The 27535-nt window shown below is 41.4% G+C and overlaps 1 long non-coding RNA gene across 1 annotated transcript; it reads left to right on the forward strand.

Moving 5' to 3' along the window:
• Nucleotides 1–7709: 7709 nt before the first annotated feature.
• LOC144462850 (uncharacterized) lies at nt 7710–27274 on the forward strand. The gene is made up of 3 exons (XR_013491028.1): nt 7710–7847; nt 21297–21589; nt 26643–27274. It is a non-coding gene; the product is annotated as an uncharacterized LOC144462850 (long non-coding RNA).
• Nucleotides 27275–27535: the final 261 nt, after the last annotated feature.

The following is a 27535-nucleotide window of genomic DNA, read 5'->3' on the forward strand; positions in this document are numbered from 1 at the left end:
GAGGGAGAGGTGGGGTGTGCAGAAAGAGAGAGACCATGACGCTGCCCTTTGTTCAACAATTAAATGTCATCTGTGATTGCACTGCATAAACAAATCAAGGTGTGAAGTGCAAAACAAAATGAGCTCTTCAGTGCTCTTTACAATCACCTGGCATATCTCTGTGGCGCTCCACACGGCCATTAGTCAAATCAGATTATATGCTATGACACAGTGCTCACAGTAGCACACTCCATTGCCTTCCCCCTGCCAGAGGGCCTAAGGCTACGTGTGGCCAGACTAGCGGTTACATAGCCCACTTGTTGTGTTTGTAGTATTGATTTCCATGCCGATTAGATATGAGTCAGCCACAGGATATGGACGGATGGGAGCACAGGGTGGATTGGTGGCTTATGCAAGCTCAACTGAGTAACTCTGGGGCTGACGTCAGCGGCCCGGAAATTTAAGTACTCACAAGCACTTGTCTGATGTTTATATGTTGGCTGTTTGAGGCTGTGCGAGGTGGTCGACGGTGGTGATTTGTGTATTTTTATGTAAACTATTTCTTTCTTAAGTAATCTAGATAGGTGAGGAAGAAAGGGGAAGGAGCAATGTGAGTGGGCAAAAGTTGCTACTAAACTGTTACCAGAGGTTACTGACTTGGACTTGTTTTTGTGAAATACTCCCATTAGTATAGTAACATAAATAACAGATATCTAAATAAATTACATGTGGAAATACATGTCAAAAATCCTAATTTGTTACTCTAAGTTATTAAAAGTAGAGCAAGTTGTTGTGTGACAATGTGGACTGTTGCTGTCCATGGTCCTGAAGATCAACCTGACCAAACACTGCTGCTGCGTGAGCCGTAAATATCAGTACAAATGCGCCTCTGTAAATGTAAGGCATGCTCGGTAGAGGTCAGAAAGTTTAAAATATTCCTGTTACGGAGCTCAAATGGATGACAGAGTCATGGATCTATGAAAGCATTGTGCCAAAATTAATTTTCTTTAATATTTATCTGTATGAAGACTTCTTATGTGACTCACTGACTGTCTGAACTTTAAATCAGCTGGTTGTTAGGATTTGTGCAACAGAAATCTGCAGCTTTTGTTTCAGTTCAGCCCCATCCAAGTTAATCCACAGACCACTTTCAGCACCATGGGCAGCGTCACGCAGCTCTTTAAAGGATCTCCAAAAGAAATGGGGATCATTTCCTTGTCTCATGTTCTTCCCAGTGCTCTGTCAAGTTGCTCCAAACCACTGTGGATACCCCTGCGCAGCCGGACATCAGAGCTCAAAACAGTGGGAGAGGTTATTGAACCATGCTCATTGTAATTCTGGTCATAGCCCCCCCTCCTGGAGTTACATTGGGGAGTTTTCATCAAACCCTCCAGGCCTTCCCACCCCCTCACCTCCCTCATCTTTTCCACCTCGTATAGAGACACATCGCAATGCAGGTTGCATATAGGCGACTCGCACTGTGTCTTTAAAGCCCTCTGATGGGTGATTGGGAGTCGTCTGCATGTGCGCAGGAATGACGCAAAATTGACTTCATCTCAAGAACGCGTCACGATGTCATTTCAACATGAAAAAAAGGGAAAAACTGCCGAAGTAGGGAGAGACTCTCTGCCTGCCAAATAGAGGAATAATCGGCCACTTAATTTAAAGTAGGTCTCTCCACCGGGGGTGCATACACTGTTACTGATTACACTGATGGATTTATACCTAAGGTTTGGTGCTTTATGGTTTTGCTTCAGCTTAACCATCACAAGCAACACATGGGAACATGTTGTCCTATACCACCCTGACTACACACACCACAGTAGGCTGCGTAAAGTCCAAGAAGCAGCAGGGTAGGACACGTCCCACCGAAGCTGACTGATACCCTTGAGGAAAAAAATAATCAAATGCATGTCGTGATCCGCTTACTGTCTGCAGCCTACACCCTACAAGACATTCCCTCCTTTTTTCACAGCTGTCACTGCCCATGTGCGCCAAAGTGACTCACACTGCAGTAACTTCCAGCCGCTGTAATCTACCGTACATTCACGAAATGGCACGCAGGGGAAAAATCGGTGACAGGGAAAAAAAGAGTAAGCTTACTGCGATTTTAACAAGCTCATTGTGGTTGTAATTATTTGCCACACGTGGATCAAGACAGCTATTGTGAATCTAAATTTTTAGAGGACGATAAAAATGGCACAGTGGAAAGGAAAACTTACCTTTTGGTCCTCTTCCTCTCCAGCCGAGGTTTCCTCAGTTTACGACTTGATCAAAACTATAAAGAAAGCACAGTTTTACCATTCCCCACCTGGTCATATTATAACTTGACGGCGGTGAATTTGTTCATATATGATAGTCTCATCCTACCTAACCTCTTCGTCAGCACTGGTGCGTAATTTTCGGCAAAAGTAGCTCGAATTTTGGTTTGTTTTCAACCTCGCTTCTCGCTCTGGCACCTCGGTATCTCATGAAATTCAGCGGGCTGTCCCGGCGATCTGCTCTTATAGACATCCCGTAGTACTAGTAATGGAGATGGGAGGGGACACTCATTCATTCAGAAGCATCACCTACATGGACGATGTACGTGGACTCTTACGTCATCGAGGAAATTTAGTCAACAGGAGGACGCGCAGGGTTCCGTGAGGGGGGCAAGGAAGAGAGGGGGGAGAGAGAGAAGGAAGCATGACAGGAGATGGGGGAGGGAGTGTGGACGGGTGATGGGGACAATCTCTGGCGTTTTACTGGGTACAGTAGCGCTACCCCGTAATCCTGCTTGTGTTCGTCAAACACGTTTCAGACCAGTGGATTAACTGTCCCCCAGGAAGTTGCTTTAAAAGTGTAAAGAGCCTGTGTGCCAGAGTGAGTCGTGAACAAGGAGTCTCACAGAAGGAAGCAGGAAAAGTTAACAGAAAAATTAGTCACCTGGCCCCCTTATGTTGTTGGCTTATTAATCTGTGGATTTGACTTGTGTGTTTGTGCCAAGCAGATGATAAGTAAGTAAATTATTCACTTTCTTCTTCTTTGAACCCTTTATGTTATCATACCCTCTTCTCTTCATCTGGGAATAATTACAGGGATCAAACACATCTTTGTCATTCCTGGATCATCTCTGGGAGCTGTGGGACTCCACTGTATCTGCTCCATCTTGCCTTTAAAGGGGCAGTACAGCCATTTAGTGCTGCACTTTTATAAAGCCGGGATGTTTGAGGAAAAATGGATTTAAAGAATAAGGGATAAACTCAAAGCTTCTTGTCCTCTGCGTCAAGATACGTGTGAGGTATGTGACGTATATCATGTTACATGACATTACATTACCTAAGTGACAAATGTACGTATTTAAATCAAAGCATGATGTTTCTGTCTATGTGCTTTCGTTGCCTAACCTTAAGGAAGTAAACCTAAAACCAAAGTTTTCTTACATGCATTTTCAGTTTATTTTGAAAAGAGACTCCATGCATTTACCAAGTGGAAACTACATTTCCCGTGAAAACTGAACTTTATTTTGAAAAGACACTTTGCAGGTAAGGAGTGTAAATTGACAGGCCGTCCCTGAGCATCCAAAACCATGCTTGAGGAGTACCTGGAGTGTCATAGTTTGACGAGTAAGGAAGGAGAATAACTTGACTTAAAAAAAAAACAAATCCTACATTCCCCTATTGCAAGCTGATAACTTCTATCATTAGACCCTCCTTTAAATCTCACATCGCCAATTCATAACACAAGCTTTCTGTTAGAAATTTGCAGTCTCAGACCTGATTACATCATCATAGAGACCATTTTAAATCTGTGTATCCAGGCTGAGTAGTGGGCAAAGTATCATTACGAGAGAACTGACATTCATGTGTAAAATTGTTGGAGGGTGCCCCTGTAAGATTCTGATGTATGTGAGAAGCAGTGGGGAACAAATACTTAATCAAAATGTGTATTGATTTCACCTTTAGGCAGATAGTTGATCAGTTTAACATCAGTCACAGACTTTACTGATTAACTAAGTGCTTGGGGTAATAAAAACTTTAAACGATTCCATGACAACTGAGCAAACTACACCTGCTCATGGTCAACTTATATTTCTTGAGTCAAGAAGAACTGTAAAGCTGAACATTGAAGCCAACGTGGATGAGGAGTCATGAAAGTGCTCAGTATAATGAGTAGCAAACCTCATAAGCTGCTGAAGGCTGTGTGATGTGGACGAAAGCTTACGCACGCAAGTGTTCCTTAAGTGGAGGTTGTTTATGAGCCATTTCTGGTGAGACTTTTATAAACTGTTAAGCTTGGTATTTAAAGAATCTCCACTTTCCCTGCTCCTAAAATTGACCTGAAAGATCCACATTTCCATAAAAACACCCACAATAACATTTGTTTTTGTGGGTGTTTTTATGGAAATGTGGATCTTTCAGGTCAATTTTAGGAGCACCTATGGTTTGCAAGTTCCACATTTCGTTGTATGTCATGCAAATAGATGGTAAAGATAATGGACGTAGCTACTATGACGTCACCCCATGTTTTGAAGCTTCGAGTTCAGCATTTCAGTTGTCACAATCTTCGTTTTTTTGTGGCCAGAAGTGACCATATTTGGGCAAGAGGCTGATGTGGAGGAGGGAGGGGTGGATCTGACTGAGGAGCCAAGGACGCTGGGCAGACAGCCTGTCACTCAAAGCAGTCCACCCTTAATTACAGTGCCCTCCAAAAGTATTGGAACAGTGAGGCCAATTCCTTTATTTTTGTTGTAGACTGAAAATATTTGGGTTTGACATCAAAAGATGAATATGGGACAAGAGATCAACATTTCAGCTTTTATTTCCAGGTATTTACATCTGGATCTGATACACAACTTAGAAGATAGCACCTTTTGTTTGAACCCACCCATTTTTCATGAGAGCAAAAGTATTGGAACATGTGACTGACAGGTGTGTTTTGTTGCCCAGGTGTCTCCCAATTACATTGATTATTCAAACAATAAATAGCACTGAATGTCTGAGCTCAGTTTCAGATTGGGTATGATAGGTTTTGCCTGTGCAGACTGCATTTAGAGGTGAAACCAACATGAAAACCAGAGAGCTGTCTATGGGTGAAAAAGAAGCAATTGTGAATCTGAGAGAAGATGGACAATCAATCAGAGCCATTGCACAAACATTGGCCATAGCCAGTACAACCATTTGGAATGTCCTGAAGAAGAAAGAAACCACTGGTGTACTAAGCAACAGACGTCGAACAGGTACACCAAGGAAAACATCAGCAGTTGATGACAGAAACATTGTGAGAGCTGTAAAGAAAGACCCTAAAACAACTGTTAGTGACATCAGCAACAACCTCCAGAGGGCAGGAGTGAAGGTATCACAATCTACTGTTCGCAGAAGACTTCATGAACAAAAGTACAGAGGCTACACCAGAAGATGCAAACCACTCATTAGCAAGAAGAATAGGAAGGCCAGGCTGGAATTTGCCAAAAGGTACAGAGATGAGCCTCAAAAATTCTGGGAAAAAGTTTTATGGACTGATGAGACAAAGATTAACTTTTTCCAAAGTGATGGAAAGGCGAAAGTTTGGAGAAAGAAAGGATCTGCTCATGATCCCAAACATACAAGCTCATCTGTGAAACACGGTGGAGGTAATGTCATGGCTTGGGCTTGCATGGCTTCTTCTGGGACGGACTCTTTCATCTTCATTGATGATGTAACACATGATGGCAGCAGCAAAATGAACTCAGAAGTCTACAGAAACATTTTGTCTGCTAATTTAAAGAAAGATCCAACCAAACTGATTGGGAGATCCTTCATCATGCAGTAAGATAATGACCCAAAACACACTGCCAAAACAACAAAGGAGTTCATCAGGGGCAAGAAGTGGAAGGTTTTAGACTGGCCAAGTCAGTCTCCAGACTTAAACCCAATAGAGCATGCATTTTACCTGCTGAAGAGGAGACTGAAGGAAGTAACACCCCAAAACAAACAACAACTGAAAGAGGCTGCGGTGAAAGCCTGGAAAAGCATCACAAAAGAAGAATGCAAAAGTTTGGTGATGTCAATGGGTCACAGGCTTGATGCAGTTATTGAAAGCAAAGGATTTGCAACTAAATATTAAGTCTCATTCACTTTAATCTATTTTAAGTTTATATGTTCCAATACTTTTGCTCACCTAAAAATTTTGTGTTCCATTACAAATAATGCTATCTTCTAAGTTGTGTATCAGATCCAGATGTAAATACCTGGAAATAAAAGCTGAAATGTTGATCTCTTGTCTCATATTCATCTTTTGATGTCAAACCCAAATGTTTTCAGTTTACAACAAAAGTAAACGAATTGGACTGACTGTTCCAATACTTTTGGAGGGCACTGTATGTGTAACTGTAAGCCTTAATAAAAAGGATGAGTCATGAAACATTCACCCCCTGTAAAGTTGTTATAAAGGAGGAAATTCGCTATATATTTGTACTAGGGTGAAAACATGTTTATTTCTGCTGTAACATTGGGCATTTTACCATGAGGGGTCTATGGTGATTGACTTGCCTACGGAGCCAGCCTCTGGTGGCCATTGGAGGAACTGCAGTTTTGGCACTACTGTGTTGGCTTCATTTTCCATCCCTGGAGGTTGCCGCTTGGTCATGCAGTTCGAAAGTCCCATTGGTCTGATCTTATCTTGGTCTCGACACACTCTGGCTTCAGTCTCGGTTTAGGTGGTCTTGACTACAACACCAGTTCTGCAACCTCACTACTAAATGCCACTAAATCCGTCATCACATACTTTCAGTTTGATCTCTCTCTTTTGGATATTGAAGAAATTCTTTGTTTGGGGGAACTCATGACTAATTTAGAACCTACAACCCACCAGAAGCAGCAGGTTCAATAGTTTATGCAGTAAAGGAACAATATGACCCGCATAACAGATTTTGGTGCCTTAAGCGTCAGTTTCACACACAGTTGCAGAGTTTCATGGCTACCAGAAGCAGCCAATTTGGGATAATGATTCAGCAAATAGAAACACATGAACCAAACCTTAGAGGGAAGTCATTGCTGCCTCTCTACCTCCTTTCTTTACTCATTGTCTGTATTTCACTCTGACTGTCCCCTCCATATTCCTTCTTCAAAAATCAGGCACTGTCATCAACCTTAAGCAATTACTCCCTGCTAGCTTTTGACACTTTATTCTATTCATTATTCTATTATTCTATTCTATACTTTATATATTAGAAAGAATGGGCAAAGAGAAAATGTTTCTAAATCAGTGCACTGTTCAGGTTTTAAAAAATAATTTAAATCAGCGGTTGTCGAGAAAATGTTATGAGTCACCTGATATATTACCTCATTACAAAAAATAATGTCTTTTGGCCAGAGCTTGTAAGGACTCACACGTAGACATAAAAATATTAAGGTCTCATGAACCAAAAAGGGTAGAAACCACTGATTTAAATCATTCAAATTATTTTTAATTTGAATATTTGTTGGGAAAGTCTAGAATTCAAGTTGCAGCAGTTGCTAGGAAATGTTCAGGGGTTTTGGTCAGTTAAAGATAAACTTCCTGAACCTTGTTTTACTGTAGATGTACGGAGGATGTGTACAGGTGCATCCATCATACTAAATATGACTTGGAAACGAGAAAATGGTGTAAACAGAATATGATTATATAATGAACAATGATAATGCGTTCTCAGCATGTTTCTATCTTTGTAATATCTTTTCCTTTTCTGTTTTCGTGCCTCTCTCACATACCTGTCTCCTTTTCATAGGTGGTGTTCTTTGACTGGCTGCTGATGGCTGATTTTCCATGTGTGAGCGTACAAGCGAGAAAGCTGCTGTTAACAGAAGAGGGAGGGGAGTGACAGTGATGATTCACTTGTTAAGTGTAAGCAGGAGAGCGACAAGGATGAGGTAAATATCTATGGGATGAAGAATAAGAATTACACAGGATGGGCTGATGAATAAACATGATATACAGACATCATACCAAAGGGGGACATCACACATGGCAAGTGGTTGTGGGGTTGGCAGTACTGGACTGACAGGAAGTTAATCCTATGGAGCTCTTAAACCAGCTGATGATCATGTTGACAGTGTGTCCAGGGCGATTGTCTCTTCACCTGAGTTAAATGGATTATTATGTGTTCAGGATATCCATGGGCTAGACAAAATAATAGGATCACCTTACAGTGTAACAAAAGCTCAGTATAACCACATGGCAAAATCTGGCTCCAAGATTTGTGTTGATACACTCTCGAATTGAACGCTACAAGCTCCATAAACGTTGAGTTTTTGCAGTCCTTGTTGTACCATATTCTGGTGTGTTCCTATAATTTTGCTGGCTTTAATGCAGGGCCAGCCCTAGACTTTTGGGGGCCCAAAGCAGGATTTGGTTTCCACCAAAAACTTTAGGTACAGTACTTTTAAGCCCTGTTTCTACCAAGCAGTCTGGTACAGTTCACTTCAATCTGGTACTCTTTTTTTCCAGTTTCCACTGTGAAAAGTTGTGGATGGTACCAATGGAACCGTTTCGTACCATCCCCATTTTTGGTCAGCACTCTGTTGGGGTACCTTGCACAAAGATCTCGTACTAAAAGGTGGAGCTGTGAACACTGCAGTCTGTTGACTGGTCAATAGTGAACAATCACTCTGCTCAGGGTTGAGTTGTGGCTGGTTTTGAGGCTCATGTAACCACTGTTCATTCCATGGCAAGTCTTACATATATTAGTAAACTATAACTATAACTATAAAATGAAAGGATGTTTTGCTGCCTCTTAGAGCAGCTGTAGACTGAGAGAGACATAACTTAATTCACTGGGCAGACTGCCGGCAACCTTTAAGGTGGAATGTTACTCAATGCATGAAATGACGACGTGAATCAATCTTTGAAAATGCCAGTAGTTTTTATTGTCTCTCTTGGAAGTTGTACACTTTTAGTAATGAGCAGATCTTCAGGCATTAAAAAATATATCAATTTCAACTAGATTATGTGAAGTACATATATTCTAATCTTCACTTGGAAAAAAAAAGCATTGTGGGGCGTTGTTCATGTGGGCTCTGGCAACACTAAACTCCTGTGCTTGCCTGACAGGGAGCACAAACCCACTATTTTCAAATATCCCTTTGTGAGAGACTCTCACTGCAGCCTGTTCTATTTTTTATTTTTATTTTTTTCAGAAAAAGGTTGGCATGCAATCCCATTCTGGGGCCCATAAATCAGGTGCAAATTTCCATCTGTGTCAACGGTTAAGTGGAAATACAGTGAGTCCTGGACGGAGCAGTGACTGACAACAACCTCACCCACATTTAAGAGTACTGTTTGCTGTGGAAACGCTAAAGGGACCTAGGGTTTGGGTACCACTTTTGGTTCCAAAGGTACCATACAGAAAGTATTTGGTGGAAACAGGGCTTAAGAACCTTACGCATCCCATACAGACATGTACCTAAACCCTTGATCTATGAAGCGCTCCCACAGCAGACAGTAGTCTTAAATGTAGGGGGGTTGCTGTGCTCACTGCTCCGTGCAGTTCTTGCTGTATTTCCTTTTCACGGGTGATGGAGAGGGAAGTCATTTATTGTCCACAAGAACAGGCTGGACTGAGAGTCTCTCTTGATAGGTATTCAAAAATAGCAGGTTTGTGCGTTGAGTCCTTGCCAAGCAAGATGCAGGGGTGTAGTGCTGCCAGAAATGTTGCTGTCAGCTGCCGGCATTAGCCTTTGAATTACACAGTTAAATAAATTATTTTTTCTCAGTCTGTAGCTTGCTGATAACTAGTAAAGACAAAAATGCAGCAAAAAAAAAAAAAAAATCATTATAAAGCTATAGTTGACTGATGTTTTTAAGCTGGCCACAGTAAGAGCAGTGGTTATGAAAATGGGAATGCTGGGAATGTGTGCTTCACAGGGGACAGTAAATTACTTACTTAACCTCTGAGCTTGTTTTGTCACGTTTTTGGCATTAGCTGGTAAGGATCAGTGTGGCTCGTCAATATATGACATGACAGGATGTTCATTCTTTGGGCTCCACCCGCTGTACCCATAGATTCCAGTAGAGGGCGGAGCCTGTGTGAGATAGAACAAAGGTTATGATGTTGTGACCCTTGTTCTATTAGCACAGAAAGATCCCTCTAGGTAGGGGCCCTGTTGCTCCTACACTGCTCGCTGAAGCCGGTATAGGATGTTAGACTGTCAAACAGCTCCTAAGTATGTGGGATCCACATGTATTCCAGTAGGCACATCCTGATTGGCTGGCTAAGCTTGTGCATATTTCAGTTGGCAAATTCATGCTTGGGATTGGAGGAGTATTACCGATAGAATCCACACTCCACCTGTGCTAATAGAACAGGGTTACAATAGTGTAACCTTTGCTAGCAATTTACCATGACTAAATAATTGGAGCTTATAGATGAAATATTGATTTTAATAATGACATTAAAAAATAAACTACTAAATTTGGTCATGCCCAATACCCAATTTGCTTAATCAGGTCAATATTACCATATTACTGCTCAGTTTACCATCATAATTATTTTTAATCAATATTTCAAAGAATCTCTATCCCCAGAACATTATGGTAAGCAGTTTATTAAAACCCAATGACTGTTGATTGAAAATCCTACTAATGATTTTTAATGATGTTAATAATTTAGATTTAGGTTTCTAAAAGCTATGGCTTCACCTTCACACCTCCCACCACACGCTCATTAAATCATGAAGCACAAATCTCTAAGAGGTGCGGAGAGTTATCTGGAGAAGGGAGACCTGACGATGTGATGAGTTATACAAACTAATGAGGCAAACATTAATAAGTCACACAGAATCAAAGGTAGCGCTGGTCAGTACTCTTACTCACACAAATGCCAGCACCAGCCATCAATGCTCTCACAGCGATGTCATGAATTAAGTATGAAAAAAGTAATACGTCACTGGGAGTAAAAAAAAATCTCAGTGCACCTCATGTTCTTTTGCTCATTTCAACCCCCCTCTGCCCCCACAATTTCCCCCTCAGGCTGTATTTCACAACTCCTCGCATCAGATTGCCTCTTTTCTTAAGTTGTACAGGAGTAACATCTCCAGCTTCCCCACCTCACCCCCCCCCCCTTCACTTAAAAAAACTGCTCTCCAATGCAGCAGTTGCATGTGTCAGAAAGAGAAAAAGACAGAGAGACAGAAGGCTGGAGAAAAAGCAGGAAGGAAGACTGTGGTGATGCCGCTTTGATGTCCAGGGAATGCCTCTGTACACACTGTCTGATCCCTTGTGTCATTTTTATTCTGCAAGTGATGCCCCCCACTACTGCCGTCTTTTAATTCCCTTGCTATCCCTCACACTCCTTCTCTATCTGCTTCCCTATCTTTTCCCACCTGGCCTGTTTCTGTCCGTTTCTCTGTGTGCTGGTTACACTGGCATCGTTTTGCAGATAGAAAGGAAGGGAAAGAGAGACCCCACAGGGCTCAGCATTCACCTGCGGAGTGCTGCTCCTGCCCCACCTCTCCTCCTCTCCCCCTCTCTCTCACATACACATCTCATCAGTATTCAGCTTTACCACTCTTCCTCTTCCTGCTCGTCCCCCCCCCCCCCCCCCCCCATCATTTTTTTCTTCCTCTTTCCTTCCCACTCAGTCACACTCTCTCCTTCTTTCCTTCTCTCTGTCCCTCATTCTACCACAGCTGCATAGTTTTACATGCACTGAGGCGCAACATTGACAATAATTCAGCCTGGTTTCCAATCTGCAGCTTGTTAGAACCGAGGGCCTAGAGCCATGTCAACAGCGGTGCTACAGTACGTTGTCAAAATAGGGAATTACCCCTTGCTCAGTGCAACGATAAAGCAAAGTAATGAGAGTATTCTCCTCCATTACTGCCATTTCACATACTCATTCCTCTGAATGTATTGTGATACATGGTTCTCATGCATATGTATTCAGGGGCTCATTTGGTTACAGCATCCCTTTCACTAACATTGACATAAAACCCCTATCTTCATTCTAACATCACCACTGCTCATGAATCTTTCATCACACCACCCCTCGCCCCCATTCCTCCTCCTCAGCTCTCCCTCACCCCCTCCCCGTTGGAAAGCCAGTGTTAGTGGGTGAGAATTAATTAAACAGGATCACCCGAAGGCAGTTTGATTCCACCAGACGTGACTGTTCATTCACCGGTACAGGTATGGGCTCTGTAGAGGAGAGAGGGGGGGGGAAAAAGTCTTTTGCAGCTCCACATGTGTCATCCTACCAGTCAGTGCATCACAATGCCTGATGCTACCCTCCTTTTTTTCTTTTAAGTCAGATGCAGCATGTAAAGTTGGCGCCGTCCTGCCTTGTGCGCATGGATACAGTGTGTTCGTCACTGGTTGTTTCAAGGCAGAGGGCTGTTTGATCGAGGTATAGACCTGGAGTCTTCCACTGACTCACTGAGGATAATTCAGATAAATTTGGACAAAGTCGTCAGTCTGACTCAGCTGATCACGACTCCTCCAACCAAAGAAATATTCCTGTACAGCTGCTGTGCTTACTTTCATACCCGCCGTTCATTAGAAACCCTAATTTCTCATTAATGTAAATATCTCAGCCTGTCTGTGGCATGAATGAGTGGCATATCACTGTAGGGAAATACAGCAGTGTTTGATGTGAACCTATTCTCTAAGGGACGTAGAGAAAAAGAGGGGTGAGAAAGCTGTTGAGAAAGTGGGAGAGTGAGAGGATGAGCTCTGAATGAAACCATGTATCAATGAAATACTCCACAATTTCCAGGCACCCAGATTTTCTTCAGCAGCTTGTCGGGAAAGCCAACACGTCTTCTTTCTCTTATCTGGCTGCCTTTTTCTTGTGAAACTTTCTCACAGTCCCCAGACACTTTCTGCTCCTCTTCTGTATAGCTCCCTTTGAGATGTTGCCTTGAATTTGCATATTCAAGAGCCCCCTACTGGTAATAAACAAACACTACAAGCTGGAGCTCATAGAAATGATATTAGACTATATTCATCATTCTGTCTCACAGGAATACATTAAAAATGTATCAGGAGGAGCGTACAGTAGCAGCAGGTTCCACACACACTGTATGCTCACCGACAGCAACTTAACACATCTGTTCTCCTCAACTATAGCTCGATTTAGGCACTGTGACACCTTAGCTATTCCACTCTGGCCTCCACACCCCAGTCTTCCTCTCCCTATCCATCCTTCCCTGAGCTGTCCACACACACCGCACATGACTCATCCAGATGACTCACCCCCCACACCCCCCTCCCCTCCCCCACGCGCACACGCTCACACATCTTTGTATTATCTCCCCTAGCTAACCTTGACAGAGGAACACAGAAAGGTGCCGGTATTGTAAGACGTAGCTGGATATCTGCTGCTTTATGCCACCTCCATGTTTTACATAAGTGCCCCATAGATCAAGCCCAAAAATATTAGCATTTTTATAAATGTTCCTCCAAATATCAGGCTTTTAAAAATCGCTTATACTGTCTGTGACCAAGGGCTAACATGACTAACATGTTTTATCAAACCAGCATGTTTACATCAGAAGTGTTTTTCCCCTCCACTGACGCATGACCATGCTTCCATTGTGACGTCCTATATGTATTTTAAGGGGACGAATGCCACATGTTCCATGATTTCAGCCACACAGACCATTCTTCCTTCAAAAATCAAACTTTTTCGTAAGATGATTCAGACCTTTAATAGCAGTGCACAACCCAGCAATCATTCTAACAGAGTAGAATAGGTGCTATTAAGTGTCATTACCAGGTGTTAGTTGTTTGACGTGGTTACTGTTTCATTCATTTTAAGAGAAGTCTGTTTGGGCATCTGTAGCCAGTGTTCAGTGTTCACCAGAAATTGAATTCAGGTACTTTTGAACTGCGTGTATTAAGAACTGAAACACATTTCTCATGTTGTCAGTGTTCCCCTGACCTGTGATATCTTGTCATTTAAAAAGACCTAATCAGTGTTTTCACATATATGACAAGACATTTTGTGTGTTCTAAATTCTTATTCATTTTAGATATCAATCAGTTTCTCAAACAAACAACAGGCTCACTGAGTGATCCACTTGTTTACTGTGGAATGCTTTAAAAACTTGAGATAGTAAATTCATTAAAAGACGTATTTTCTTTTTATGATGCCATTTTTTAGACTGAAATTACACTTTACACAATGTTTCTTTCTACATGTTTAGAGATCAGTCCACCAATAGATGTCAGTGTTGGTCTGAAAAAATTTCACTGACAGCTCCAGTACCTGTATGTATGTATGTTTTAACACATCACTGTCAAATAAATCTCCCCATAGGCACACAGCAAACTCATAAACCGATTGAAATTAGTTATTCAGCTTCTCCAGCTTCTCCTTCAGAGACCCAGTTTTGCTTCTTCTCCGTGACTTTGAAAGCTTTAGTCACTTTTCTTTGAGTTAAAGATTTCATAAATTGAAGTTATTGACGTCCTGCTTTCATCCGAGTCTCTGCTGACTCACATCTATTTTTCAAGAATACTGTATGTTCCAATATGAACAACTGCACTGGAATGTATGTCACTTCCCCGCTGATGTATATTTATTTCTACACATTGCAGGTGTATGATGCTACAGCATGTCATTGTGTCAGCTGCAGACCAAGTCCATATTTGGATGTTTCATACAGAAATTTTTAATATGTGTGAATTGTTTAAATGTGTGAACTTGTTGAAAACTGAGTTAGTTTCATTGTACATTCCTGTAGCAGCTGTGTGGGTTGAGATTGCGGCTCCTAACTGCCATGGGAAGAGCCGATATGGCTGTGATATGAAATGATTTAGAGTTACAATCTAAACCGCTGCTGGTTGGCTGCAGCGCAGGTCACCACACACTCTGGGTGTGTAATCTATCTCTGGTCAACCTCACACAGGATATGCCAACACACACTCGAAACCCACTGAATGCCTTCCTTTTCAAAATCTGCTTTTGAAAAGATCATGGTAATTTGCGCTCATGATTTTCATAAGCACTGTCAAGTATTTATCGCTTTGTTTGAGTGCCACGCTGGAGCAAAACATGGAAACCTTTGTTTTATTACGGCATATGGCACTAACTCGACTGTGTGACAGTCAGGAAAGGCCACCGGAATTCTACACGTCCACCCTTCATAGATTTGTAGACTAGTTTATGCTAGTAGGGAACATTATTTGGCTGGAGTTACGGTGCAAAGGATTCTCACATGGTGACAGGGCCAACATTTTCTTAATACCAGGTCCTCCTCTCAGCCAGAGAGTTTAGGCCTGGAGCTCAAAGTTTAGGTGGCAAAAGAAGGTTAAAAATCAAGAAAGACAAAGTAAACAGGCATCATACTCAACACTGAGTTAAATGCTCCCTGTGGACTTCACACGAGTGCATGCACTGTATGGGGAACTATTTTGTTTGTATCAAGCACATTGCTCCATAGAACTACTATTGCTCATACACTCCATATGATAACTTGCTATCTCTCACCCAGAGAGTAGAGGCCTGGAAAGAAAGACAAAGTAAAACAAGAAAGACAAAGTAAACGGGCATCATATTCACCTTTGACTTAAATGCTCCTTGTGGAGTTCACATAAGTGCGTCCTTGTGAGCGTGCACAGAATGGGGAACTGTTTTGTTTGTATCATGTATATTGCTCCATAGAGCTACTAGTGCTCAAATACAGCGTCAGATAACTTCATATCTAGTGTGCAGATGTCTCAGAAAGATGTCTAAAGAGTTTCAGGTGATGGTACAGTGGAAATAAATTTATAGTTGTTAATCAGTTGCGGTTCATCTCACGATTGGTTCATCATATTAGGATTGGGTTCGGGGTAAAGTCAGGGTTAGTCTTGTCATGCTCTACACAGACAAATGACACTTGCCTCAGATATCTATTATCTTATAGATACTATAGCCATCATATAATCATAGGAAACTTTTTACTGAGACAGACATAGAACTTATTCAAGAATGAATCCCTTTGGGTTTCTGTCAAATCCAGCTCTTAAATCTATCACGTAATATATAGCGATCATTTTCTCATTACTTCTGCCTTTTCTCTGTCTAATTACAACACAAAAATGTGTGTAAAAATTAAAAACTTCCCTATTTTTGATAAAAGATTTTGTTGGCACGATCAACAATGCAACCGAGAACTTTTTTGACATCAACAGTGAGTCAGTGGGGTCTAACGTCACAGTCTGGGAAGCAAACAAAGTTACACGCAGGGGTTGACTCATACGGTATATCTCATTTAAAGGGGGAGAACGCCACAAAATGAGTAGGTGTGCACTAATGTAAAGAAGATATAGGAAAGCTCAGCTGTTACATAAACAGATATCAATTTTTGACGCAAATGTAAATGATTTAGTAGGTGGCACAAAGTGATGCAGATCTTCTTAAAGGTGACAAACGTGACTGCAGGGCAACACCCAAGGGGGGGTGTGGGAAACTCTCTCTCCAACTCCACCCCCAACTCGAGTGTGTGAAGAGCATTGAAGTAGTAGAAAATGAAAAGGCAAAAGCCATCTGGGGCACAATAATTTGCATTTCTTTTATTGTTTAATTGTTATTATTGTTTGTGAGCTAAATTGTTTATTTGTGTAGATTATTTATTAACTCTTTTTCTTGACTGATTGAGGATTTGGATTCGTTCTTAGCTTGGGAACACATCCCTATGATTAAAAAATCTGTCTTAGGTGTCGTTATGTGTCTGGGTCATGTGATTTCAACAGAGTAAGTTTCAACTTGTTGAAGAAGGCCATGAAAAACAGCTGAAAGCTCTGGACAAGCTAGTTACTGAATCTCAAGTGCAGACTGTCTTTTTTTTGTACATGCAGTTTATTCGCTCAGCTCAGTGCTTAAAGGGCCCGATGATTCATCACTCCTCATTAATTAAACACAAGTGGTGCCATTTCTTGTGTTTTTTATCGAAAGCCCTATGAGTCAACCGTTCTGCCCCGGTCTGCAATGTGCACGTATATGTAAGTATATATGTGTGTATGTGTATGTGTTATGATGCATGGTGCACGCTCCCTGTGGTCTGGCTGCAGCAGCTGCGTGGCCAGAGTCACGTCCTTCAATGCAGTGCTTGTGGGAATGTGGTGAGTTTGGTTGAGACCAGCTCATAAAACATTGCACCCTGGCACTGTCCTGCTTCCCCTGCAGACAGGGAAGCAGCGACCGATGGGGAAGCCACACAGGCGGCCAGCGTCAGAAGCTTCTCTCTACTGCTGCGTTTTTTTCAAGTCCCACACATGCTGCAACTCAGCTGACCCAGGGGTCAGGACCTTTAGCATTCGGCCACTGTGGTATTCTGTCTCTGCGGCCAGTTTCACTTCACCTGAATAGAGAAGAGCGGAGTTTTTTATGAAAGCTGCTTTTGCTCGTGTAACGTGATCTGATCATTCTTAAAGTTATGAATCGATTTCATGCTACTGTGGTCTGATTTTGTAATGCCTTATACATGTAGAGTATAATTCTGAGGGACACTGAAATGTGTTCAGCTTAATTTGTTGCAACATGAAAGATTAGTAAGGTATGAAGGCCGTTATCAGCGTCCTAAAGCTGCTGTTGAATGAGAAGAATGAAAAGACATGAAAGCGCACAATTAAAATACCTAGATAGTAAAATTTTAAGACATGATGACCCACTGGGATTAAAATACTGAGGCAAAACCTAAAAATGAATACACAAAAGTTACTAATTTAACCAGAATCACAAGGTGAATTTTACTAGGTTATGAATTCCTTTTGTGTCAGTGCGCATGCTACAGCCTTTTTAGAGCATTACAACTACAAGTACCATATTTATAAGTGAATCAGTCAAAAAGGAGAAATCATACATCTTACAGACGAGCGCTCAAAGGGAACTGGACTGGACTGAAAGTAGCTTCAGGATCATATTTGACCTTTTGTTCCAGTAGAGGTAGCAGAAGTGACTTTGTGGTTTGCCGTTGTGTTGCGATGCACAAGGAGGGTGGAAGTTACCTCTGCCCTGTGAGTGCACTCTGTGGGTCCTGCTCCCACACTTTCACACACACACAGACACACTCACACACTGTATGAGGCCAAGCAATAATTAAAAGCAAAAGTAAATCAGTGGTTGTTGGATGTTTTATGCACCATTACAGTCCATGGAACACTGCACCACAAGTGTAATTCATCGCTGACAGGTCTCATTTTCTATGAAGTGAAGTAGCTAAATCGAGACTTTACTTTACCCCTCCGTATACATCAGTGTGTGTGTGTTGCTGTGTGTCTATGTGCTTATGCATATGTGCATTGCATATTAAATTAATGTTTGTTTCTCTCTGTGTGTTATTTGTTCGTATGCAAGCACAGCAGTGACACCACATGCTCAGGTTGTTTGCATGTCTCTGCGTGTGTATGTTTGTGTAGCTTTTGTGAGTGTGTCAGGGCAGAAACCTAAACCACCACTGGCTCCTCAGGGCTTCACCAATTCCCAGAGGTCCCAGACCCAGTCAGCTCCAGCGTTGTCCTGGCCTCACTTACAGTCTCCATCTCTGTGCTTTTGCCATGCCCTCAAACCCTTGGAAGGCCTTCTTCCTGCCATAAATGTCACAATCCTCTCTCACATGATAAATGAACCTGCAGTTGTGAGCCAAATGATATAATCTAAAATCAGCAGCAGCAGCAGCTTCTCATACCTTCTATCTCTCTGTGGTGCTTTTTTTTCCACAGGATGTAGACAGGACTTTTGAATCTGTGTAAACATGCCTAAAACATGCATCTTTCTTTATATTTGCATATGTGTCTTGTAATTGAGGATCTTAAGAGAGTTGTGTTGCGTAAGGAGTGAGGATTTGCATTGCTTAGAGCTACTTTGTATTTGTGAAAAGATTTACTTTTATCATATTTTGAAGGATATAAATGTTACAGGTCATGTGGCAAAGACTGTGTTTATTTTTCCAAGTCCTGTTTGACACAGGAATGTATTATGCACATTTTCTCAGTTCCCTATCTCCAGGCAAAAAGTCAAAGATTGTGTAGCAGAAAATCATTATACACATCTTTGTTCAATCCACTGCAGTACAGTGATGAGATAAATTGCACAGTGTATTACAGTGTTGGTATTAGGTAGCTGCTAAACACATCATCCATCGACCAAAATATAAATTACACTCCGCCTACAGTAAGGCCTCCTCTTTTCTCCTACTCCAAGTGCAAAACACTCACGCTCTTTTCCATGTGAAAGTTAGTCAATTTGTTATATATAAGTTCCTCTCAGATGTTGCATGGAAACATTTTCTCTGTTCAAACATGTTATATATTTTATGTAAAGTGCTAATGAAGCTTGATGAGGAGCTAATTTGGGTTTACCGCAATAACTGTCAGGTATCTATCTAATAAGAGGTGTGTAGAATAAGTAATTGTGGTAGAAGTACCCAAGCCCTTGAGTAAAAGTATAAATACAACAATTTAAAAAATATATATGAATTATATAATTATAAATAAACTCCTGTATTCAAAATTTTACTCAAATAAAAGTATAAAAGAACTACCTGTAAAAAAAAAATACTCCAAGTATTTCAAAAGTTCTCATTATGCTAAATGGCCCCTTTAAAGTTTTATCTATTGGCTATATGATATTGGATTATTATTAGTGATGGATAAATGTGTCAGCAGTATTTTAATGTTGTCAGGTGGGACTGATCCTAACTACATTATGCTGATGAATCTATAAATCCATAAAAATGCATTATATTTTATTTGTTACCAGATCTTTTGAAGTAACTGGTATCAAAAGCTTTTTAACCGTACGTGAAGATATATTTCAGTGCTGGAAAAATGGTCTTTCCATAAAACTGGACTGTCTATGCAGTAGAAAGATGTAAATAGATTGGTGCTACATGAGCAGAGAAAACAGAGGTAAAGGTCTGTAGCATTTTCTTTTACTCAAGAGGTAGAAAACCTACAACCACCAGAATTCACTGTGCTGCAACAGACCAATAAACACATCTGCTGGTGGGTGACGTAATGTGAGCTTGGGTGTTTTTCCACAGGAAACAATAGGGTAGCTGGCTGGGAATGAACCATCTCAAATTTAAGTTAAATGGTAAACTGAAATATGTTTCTGAAAACATTTTAGGTTAAAAATAGACAATGCAGTAATAGAATCTTGGTTTGTATTTAATCAGTGCTGCCTAGTTTTACTGTTTGATCTCAGCCTTCATTTTTACAATACAGGCAACAGTACGGCGCCCACTTCCTGTTCGCAAATTCTCATATTACAGCCAAAAAGTGCACTAAAATATGTTTCTGAAGACATTCTAGGTAAGAAATAGGCAATACAATGACAGAGTCTGGGTTCATATTTGATCAGCACTGCCTAGTTATATCATTTATTCTTAGTTTGAGACACACAAATGAATTAGAATTTAATTTTATTTTTATTGCATCTTCACTCTTTGTGCCTGTGGTGGCAGGCATATGAAAATGTCGAAGTACAATTGTAGTTAGAGCAACAGCCCTGTGAAAATCAGCTAAATGCCACAAAATTCATCATCCATCTGATTTAAGCTGAGAGATGAGCAGGGATATCTGAGCGCTGTCAGGATGGAGGCAAGTTTACCGCAGTGAATTTACACACATTACTTAGAGTTGAAAATCTACAAAGTATACCCTGAAGCACATCACTAGAGTATAAGTACTATGTTGCTTTCCACCACATATCAACATTTGTCAGTATTTAAGAGGCAACCAGTTCTGAAAAATACACCTGGAAAAACTGCTTGTATGATTATTTAGTTTCAGAAATGATCAGCTTCAACATACTGTGGCGAGCAGCTCATGAAATAAACAGATTTCTTAGCTTCATGAGTAAGACAGTGCTTTCTTAACCACTGGGAACACCAGGAAGACAAAGAAAGTTTCAAAGGATTTCCAAGGAAATCAGAGGCAGAGCTGAGAACATGCAAAACATCTGTATTTATCAGCTGTGCATGAACATTTTTATATTTCATAAATAAACATTACTGGAGAAGTACATGGTGTGAATTTGAAGTCGTAAAAAAAGCAAAAGGGCTCTTTTATCTCTGGGCATCTCTGAGCAAAGGGAAGCTGCTTTTTGGCATCTCTATCTGGTCCTGTGTGTTCGCTTATCTCTGGTAGCATTTGGTGTTCTGCTTCTGCCTCACTGTGGTTTGCTTTTATTCTGAACTCAGCTCACACTTCGTAGTAATAGGCCACACATGCACAGACACAGACTTAAACAAGTGACTCAGACTTCCCTTGCATTTGTATCTGTATCCCTACAATGAAAAGTACACTTTGCTCTAAGAAGTCTTCATCATGAATGAAACACATATGCTTGCGCTAAGATGCATATTTCTCATTCACTCCTCTCTCTGTTCCAGAAACAGTGATTGGATCTTGAATGGATGCGATTATAATCTGCTGTCAGCGTCTGGGGCCAGATCAGACAGATGAAGGTGTGTGTATGCCAAGCCAGCTGTTGTTGGCCTTGAATTGGACTTGGCTAACCAGAGTGGCTAGCCTTTCAAACAGACCTTATCTTCTCTGCATATCGGATGCTGGAAACCCCTGGATCACAGCGCTGGCTCGTAACAATATAACAATCTTCCACCTGTACACATGTATCACAGAGACACATGGGCAGCTGGACGCGAGAGGAAAAAGCTCTGGAAAGGTAAGCAGAAAAAAAGACTGAAACTGTGCAGGTATTCTTAAGAGTGTGAGAATATGCATTCACACATGTTTATGTATTTGTTTCATGCGTCAGAAATCACACATATGAATTTAGCTGTGATGTTCAAACCAGTAAGTTTTTCCGTTGGTATCAGCATTGTCAGTAGTAAAAATCAAGCTCTGACACGGTCTATTTCCATCACAGTGGTGATCATACGGTGGCCTGCGTGGGAGTGAAAACACACAGATGAACACTTCTAGACACGTACCACTTGTCACCTGGTGGGAAACGTCAGAGAGAGTGATAAAACCACATGAAAAGAAGTGATGTCGTAAAAGACGTCTGAGGTTGACTTTTGTGAAGCCGTACCAAAAAAGGTGTGTGTGGGGACTTCAGTTAAAAAAAAACAAAACTTTTTGACTGAAGCAAATGATCCCCCAGGTTTTTAAGAAATCAGTCATATTCCATTTGAAGCTCAGGCAGTTTCAGTGAGTGACTATTTCATGATAAAACAGATCAACAAAGGGCAGTCATTTAATCAGTAGCACATGCTGACACTCGAGCACAACACGTAACATCCTTGGTGCACTATGGAGGATCAGAGTGAGTTGTTGCACAGGAAGTTGATGAACACCATCATGACTCACTACAGGAGAGGGAGCAGTAGAGCGAGCGATGGGTATCAGTGGGCAAGGAGAAGAGATAGCAGCACCTCGGCAGCTGTTGCCAGGGTTACCGCCTCTCGTCAGCACTGGCAAACACACACACAGCAGCAGTGCTCTGACAAAGGCAAGGCCAGCATGCTTCTTAAAATGTGCGGGCTGGACACTGGAGAACCCTTGAAACATTGTTAATGTGATGTTTTTTGTTGTGCTGCATCAGTATTGTACACATCTGTGTGCGAGGGCTGTTGTGTCTACAGCTGTATGTGCAGTTTGTGTGTTGGTTTCTCTTTCCTACTTATATTCTGGGAAGGTTTGTTTGAGTTTGAAAGCTAATAAGGACATTATTGCAAAATGAGGTTTACAATGACATAACATGAGGCTTATGTTGTGTAAGGGTTATGTCTGTGGTGGTGAGGGTTAAAGTAAGGCATTGATGGTTTTAATCTTTTCATGGAATGAGTTGACAATAGGAAAACTGTGGAATAACTCCAGCCTATCCTTCAACCCGTGTCAATCGTAATGGCCTTTTGAAGTGAGTCCACTCACTTTATTTTAAACACATGATTATGAGCGTGTGTGTGTGTGTGTGCCCACACGTGGCGCGTGTGCATCCCGTACTTCTAAGGGCAGCGCTTAGCCTAACAGAGGGATTACCAGCCGGCTGTGGGATAAACAGCCTTACCACTTGTGCTAACACTAAAGTGCCAGACCTGCTTGAGGGCGTCTGTGTACACACTCACTTTTGGGTGTGTATAATCTATAGAAACACTCTTATGGTGTGTTGATACTGAAGGTGATTTATGTGCGGCTCAGCAGAGACTACTGTGTAAACTATTGTTTTAATCCTGCCTGCTCTGGGTCAGTGCCTTGTTAATGTCTGTCTATATGACTCTGCATATTAAAGACAACCATTAGCTTGTGACTAATGGCCGGCTCTGTGTGCCCGAGGCTACCTATAAACAGACTCCTGTCTCCTGACGCAGCTTTGGCTCAGCAGTGTCTGACACATGAAGGTGCAGTTTTACCACTGAGCGACTGCCCTTCTTGTCAGTTAATCTACTGAGCAGCGGTGCCGCCAGAAGTTTTTCACAAAGGTGGCCAGACGGGGCCATAACTGAACTTAATATGTCAATGAGAGTTAAGGAATCACATACTGATATACTTTGGTTTATTATTTAACAGTCAATATTACTAACTATCTGATGTGCATGGACTAACATTCACACAGTTGTGTATGGGTACACATAGAACCAATTTTCATTCAGATATCTTGAAGTGAGAGTTAATGGGACCCCTTTAAGAAATGTCCATGACAACCAAAATTTAGCCTAAATTCTGAGTGTTATTTAGCTCCCTTCTGGACAATCTGTTATGACATGGTTGATACCAATTACCTCAGGCTGCCTAGTTTCATAAGATACCAATATAAATGGAAGGATATTTTGACACACTGTGTTGCATTAATTCTGTGCTCAACCTCTTCTGAAATGACAGAGCTCTGCTGTTGCACAAAAGAAATAATACTCAATTGAACTTCTTTTAGACCCCTGAGAGAAGGTTGTTTTTTTGTTTTTAATTAAAGATAGTTAACGCTTTTAAGGGCATCAATAAATTAGAGAGCAATAAGTCAGGAGAGTGTATCAATTTTGAAAGGTCACAATCAGAATGCCACATCAGCCCATTTATGATAATTAGCTACATATGCATTTCCTGATGAATGTTAGTTCAGAGTACTTTTTTTTTTTTTTTTTAATTGTATTTAACTTTATTTTACCGGGAATAGTGCCATTGAAATTCAAAATCTGTTTTGCAAGGAAGTCCTTGCTAAGACAGCAGCATAAAGGAATTCACATGAAAGAGCAAACAAACAAAAACACAACAGCAGAAAGTTGAAACAAAGAGCATGAAAAATTTCACGTACAGGAAGCAAACAACAGGCTTAAAACAAACAGCACCAAACTGTTTTTAAATCTCCCAATATCACCTAGTTTAAAGTGAAACTGTCTTTGGTGGAAGTGCGGGTTTAAGGAATGACGTCCATAGGTTGTCTGCGTGACTTAAGGTTGCAGCTACTGGTAGTTTTAGGAGTCGGTAAAGGACAAAAATAAGGAGGCAGTTCATGTGATATGGTATTATAAAGAAAAGAAAATCTCACATATTCATCTTTTCAAACCTTGACTTTACAGATTTTAGAGCATCATTGCTCTTACTGGAGTTGTTTTTGTAGCACTCTTTCCATCCCATTAAATTAGGCTTTGTGTATGAGTGACTTCTGGTATCATACCAGCCAAACTTTCATCAAGATTATCTCCCCACACACAAAACCAACAACAAGAAAATATTCCCTTGTGGCATTCTCAGGCTGGTGTCTTACCAAATTAGACCTTTCAACTAAACATTTGTCTCTTTTTGATTCTGTGGCATTAAAACGACCTAAAAATAGTGTGAACCAGCTGTCTTGTCAGACGAGTGGTTTTCTGTGAGAGTTTCATATCAGAGATAACGAAGTCCTTCCTGTGTTTGCTACTTCTGCTTACTTTGCTCCCATTCAACATCGAGCTGCACGCACCCGTTGGAGTGCTGTAAATGTAGTTAAAGAATGCGGTCAGCAGAGGGCAGACTCTTCCTTTGACAGAGAGAAAGACTGTCCCCGCTCATGTTTGCAGCAGTGGCTGCCTTGTTGCGTTAACTGTGACACTGATTGACACATTGACTCTTTGACATTCAGTGTCACGTTCATTTTGACCCACTTTGTCTTTACGGCTCACTCTTTCTCTCTCTGTCTTCTTGTATTTGTGTCAGTCTGTCTGACTGCCTAACTGTCCATGTTTCTCTTCCTCCTCTTCTTCTTTTTCTTCTTCTCTCTCTCTCTGAGATACTTGTGTGTGTTTGTGTGTGTGTGCTGTGTCTGGTCTCAGTGACAGTGTCTGTGAGTTAACCAATCACAAGACAAGAACTTGGTCCAGAGAGGGCTCGGAGGCCATGAGAAAGACTCGCCCACCCCTCCAACGCCCGCAACCTCTCCCCCCAACCAGCGCTGCTCTCACCCCTGCCGACGCTCTGACACACACTTAGCCTGTCACATGCGCTGAACACACACACAGAAGCACACACACACACACACACACACATGTACATACATCAGGCGGGTATAAGATCCTCTGATCTGCAGCGGAAGGCACGTACTCTACAACTATTTTTGAGCGAATTCATTTCGATCCCCAGAGGTCACAAGGTTGCAGATAAGCACCACGGTCTGATTGAGAAACAGTCTGACAGTGTGACCATGCAAATGAGGTACAACAATGCTGCTGCTCGTTTCCCAGGGTCAAGTTCCCCATCTCAGTATAATTCTGTATCGTCACCACAAACGCATTTTCTCATGTGCTTATTTCCCCTGTAGCAATGTGGGCAAGTCTTAGCACTTTCGCCAGCTTTGCTTCTCGAACTCTGACAGATTTGCACTCTGGTGCTGAATAATGAGTGACATGCACACACTGGCAAAGTGGCACACTCGTACGTTCGTCTTTGTGTGTGTGTGGGTGGGTGTGGGTGCCTCCCTCGGTGCCCTACAGGCCTTCTCATCCACTTCTATTAACTGTCTCAGTCACACTTTACAGACACTTCAGATAAGTACTTCTAATATAAACACAGAACAGCAGGTACAGTATTTGTACCATACATGTGTCTACTGTGATGTTGTTTTTGTCACCTTATATCTCAACTCTAAAATGCATTACATGGAGTAAAAAACATGATGCATTTTTCGTCTTAAGTGTGTGTGTGTGTGTGTGTGTGTGTGTGCGTGCCCTGACCTGTGTATGAACCTTAACCTCGGTGCACTGGTGTTTCAAGAGTGCTGCCACACCAGGCAGAAGTGAAACCTGTGGGTGTGTGGCTTTGTGTCAGCCTGCTGTGTGTGTATTTCTAAACATGTGCCTATACGTGTGTGTCTTTTCATACCCACATTTGTACAGACGGCACTGCGCTGCACCTCTGACGCCTGCCTCTCTTTTTGTTCTCCAATTCTCTCTCATTTTCTCCCTTTGCGGTGGGCACGCTCACTTCAGTGTGGTCACAAGTACGCACACTTTCTGTAGTCACACTGGGGCTAAAAGTCATATGCACACACTTTCTCAGACACACAGGGGCAGGTTGTCACGTATTCATCCTGATTTGCGCACGTATTGTCTCTTTGCCCCTTTTGTCGCAGTGACCACCTTTGCATGGGAAGGCACATGTGTACAGTTTCACATACTCACAGACATATTCACTGTCAGTCGATGTTTTAATGAAACCAAGTTCACTTCTGTTTCTAACATGTAGCATGATTTGTCTTCTGTGTTCACAGAAAGATAACAGTTGTCATGTGTCTGTGTGGTTTGCAGGGAGAAACATGAGATGTCCATTGGCCTGTATCAGCGTGAGAGCAAAGATGGTGGGAAACAGAGACTGTTGAATGCACCTCTTTTGGCAGTTTTTTCACACATCAGCTAGATCGAAAGAGAAAATATTCTCATCCCGAAACTGTAGTACAAAGGTAACGTGCAATAAGACGTGACAATTGATTGAAACCGCATGAATGTTTGTTGTCAGTTACCCTTGGAAACCCTTTGAGATGCAAGATAATGAGGTGTTTTGATAATCATTTGTCAAGTGTCAACCAAAGGTCAATTGATCTTATAAAAAATTCACATTCTGTGGGTCAACCACTGCACATGCTTTTACCCAAAGAATAAAATCACCTTAAAAAATGCTTTATGCTGCTCTTTCTCTTTGCAGCTAATCAGTCAAATATAAATGACATGACATGAAAAAATATTTGCAACTTGAGTTGAGAAAATGAAATGGTCTCCGGGTTTTTTTTTTCTTGTGCTTATATTAGTGTTTTTTTTTTAAATTTACAGTGATTTTATGAATGAAAAAATGTAACCTTAAACTATGTAATTAAATTTTAAGCTTTCATTGGTGGGATCTCGGTATCTCTATCTTTGGGATATTTGAAAAGATTTGGAAGAAAAAGTTTGTCACTTTTGGGGAGGGGATATGAAAGCAGCAGCATGTGGGATTCACAGGGATCTAGCAGTGAAGATTGCAGTTTGCAACCAGCTGAATCTTCTTGCACGTACCCAGCGTAAACTCCCAGTGAGGATTGCATTAGAGTTCATTGTTCAGGAAGTTTTTACCGGGCGCAGAATTATCCGCAGAGGTCTCTTCTTCCTCAAATCAAACAGACCAGGTGATTTAAACCACCAAAAACACTGAATAAAGCAGTTTCACG

Source organism: Epinephelus lanceolatus, chromosome 4 (genome assembly GCF_041903045.1).
Source record: "Epinephelus lanceolatus isolate andai-2023 chromosome 4, ASM4190304v1, whole genome shotgun sequence".
In the NCBI taxonomy this organism is placed as follows: Eukaryota; Metazoa; Chordata; class Actinopteri; order Perciformes; family Serranidae; genus Epinephelus; species Epinephelus lanceolatus.